The sequence below is a fragment of the Gigantopelta aegis genome, unplaced genomic scaffold, assembly GCF_016097555.1.
Source record: "Gigantopelta aegis isolate Gae_Host unplaced genomic scaffold, Gae_host_genome ctg4210_pilon_pilon:::debris, whole genome shotgun sequence".
Classification (NCBI taxonomy): domain Eukaryota; kingdom Metazoa; phylum Mollusca; class Gastropoda; order Neomphalida; family Peltospiridae; genus Gigantopelta; species Gigantopelta aegis.
The window spans coordinates 28,542-31,246 of record NW_024533738.1 but is presented as its reverse complement, the minus strand read 5'-3'; the positions used below and the strand labels follow the sequence as shown (position 1 = coordinate 31,246).

The 2,705-nt window shown below is 39.6% G+C and overlaps 1 non-coding gene across 1 annotated transcript; it reads right to left on the bottom strand.

Moving 5' to 3' along the window:
• Positions 1 to 464: 464 nt before the first annotated feature.
• Positions 465 to 536, bottom strand: Trnap-ugg. Its single transcript has one exon. It is a non-coding gene; the product is annotated as a tRNA-Pro (tRNA).
• Positions 537 to 2,705: the final 2,169 nt, after the last annotated feature.

Here is a 2,705-nt window from a genome sequence, read left to right as displayed (position 1 = left end):
TCGAGATATCGTTCCTACTGGCTTGTATTATATTGTCTTTATCATGTAACCACACCCCACACCTCCACCTCCGTCGAGATATCGTTCCTACTGGCTTGTATTATATTGTCTTTATCATGTAACCACACCCCACACCTCCACCTCCGTCGAGATATCGTTCCTACTGGCTTGTATTATATTGTCTTTATCATGTAACCACACCCCACAGCTCCACCTCCGTCGAGATATCGTTCCTACTGGCTTGTATTATATTGTCTTTATCATGTAACCACACCCCACACCTCCACCACCGTCGAGATATCGTTCCTGCTGGCTTGTATTATATTGTCTTTATCATGTAACCACACCCCGGGGTTCTACTTTGAGGTTACATGTGGTGAAATTAAGTAACATCACAGTTCTTAAATAAGAAAACATAAATTATAAATGATATAATATATTTAAAAAATAATAATAATAAATAACAGCTCGTCCGGGATTCGAACCCGGGGCCCCTCGCACCCATAGCGAGAATCATACCCCTAGACCAACGAGCCACTGATGACAAACAGTTGTATTTTTGTATGAAATTAATGAAATTATGTAGCCTGTTTCGTTTCAATTTAGAAGTTAAATTAATATTAATAAATATGAATGAATGTTTGAATGAATGAATGAATGAATGAATGAATGAATGTTTAACGACACCCCAGCACGAAAAATACATCGGCTATTGGGAGTAGTATTAGGGCCTGCCGGGCCTCATGACCTACTTTCCGTGACCTTGACCTACTTTCCGTGACCTTGATGACGTCACGGACTACTGTACCGTGTGCAACGTCCTACTGACCCGGCCCTGACCTACTTAGACCGGCCCCTGACCTACTTAGCCCGGCCCCGACCCGTCGTACTTAGCAACGCCCGTGCTATCCTGTCTGTGGGATCCCTTGCTACTAATGGGAAACTGTAGCGGGTTTCCTCTCTAAAACTGTCCAAAAGTATGTTTCACATCCAATAGGCAATGATTCATAAATCGAGGTGCTCTAGTGGTGTCGTTAACCTACCACATCTAAGGACTCGGCCCGACGCCAGGTAGTGTGTTTAATTTTAGCGCACTGAATGATGAATGGTTATCACTGTTTACATCCGGGAAGCGGTGGTATCCTATTTTATTGTTGGTGGCAATACTGAACTAGAAGTTACATTCTTAAAGACGTGAAATAAGAAATGATTTAAATGGTGTAAAATAGAATTCTCGCTCTACCCTATCTGATAGCGCATTCACAAGATTATTATGAACTAACCTATTTCGTCACTTCATTCCGCGCTTCGCCGCTCGCACATATAACGGTTTAAATGACAGATGTTGTTAACATGCTTTTAGTAGTTAAGTGTGAACGACTTCGCGTACAGCGCTGAGGGTACGTCGATCGTATCTCATGTGGGGAAATTATATTTTTCTATTATTTTTTAAACCAAAATAATAATTTATAGTTTGTTTTTATTTTACTTATTTACTTACTTATTTATTTGTTTATTTATTTATTATGTTACGATTTTTTTTTCAAGCAGCCTCTAATAACCCTGTGGGGACGGGACGTAGCCAATGCTCCACAACTGGACAACGGTATGTACTATCCTGTCTGTGGGGTGGTGTAGGATCCCTTGCTGCTATTCAAAAAGAGTAGCCCATGCAGTGGCGACAGCGGGTTTTCTCTCAAAATCTGCGTGGTCCTTAACCATATGTCCGTATAACCGTAAATACAATGTGTTGAGTGCGTCGTTAAATAAAACATTTCTTTCTTTCTTGTATAACCATAAATAAAATATGTTGAGTAAATAAAACATTTCCTTCCTCGTAAAATAAAGATTAATTGAACACAAATATTTTATTTTGTTTTAGCCATAGGAAAAGAAAGACATATTTGTCTCGAAGAAAGGAATGTTTGTTAAGAAGAAAGGCATATGTGTTAAGGAGAAGAAAGGAATATTTGTTAAGGAGAAGAAAGGAATGTTTGTTAAGGGAAGAAAGGAATGTGTGTGTGTGTGTGTGTGTGTGTGTGTGTGTGTGTGTGTGTGTGTGTGTGTGTGAGAAAGATCCCCAGCCCATTGCTTTGAAGAAAGAACGCGTGACTGCAACTGAACGCTCCGACCTAAACTATGATCTTTTAACTACATTTTAAACACAAGTATTTCCCTAGAGTACAAGCCTTTTTACAGGGCTTTTTTAATTACCAAATAGGTAAATACAGTGGTCGATCTAGGATCGATCCCCGTCGGTGGCCCATTAAGCTATAGCCATCCAGTGTATTATGTCTGGTATATCAAAGATCGTGGTATGTTCTGTCTTGTACACACAGCTCTTGCTACTATAAAGTAGCGGTAGTAATATCCAATCACAAATCTAGTCATAGAGTAAAAAACACAAACAACAAACGCAATGTTTTGGTTTTTCATTTATTTCTAAATTACAAATCACTGACACATATATAAAATGGACACACACTGGGTTACATCGAGAGGCCTTAAGGGCGACATGTGAATAATATGAGTGTTCATTTCTCTTCATCATCGTCGTCCTCCTCATCGTCGGTATCGTCGTCGTCTTGTTCATCCAAATATTCGCCGATCCATGAACGATACTGATTTAATTTAGAACGAATCTGTGGTCTCACATCTTTGTCTGGATTCTCAAACTGTAAACTTTTTCTGGTGTTGGGACCTTT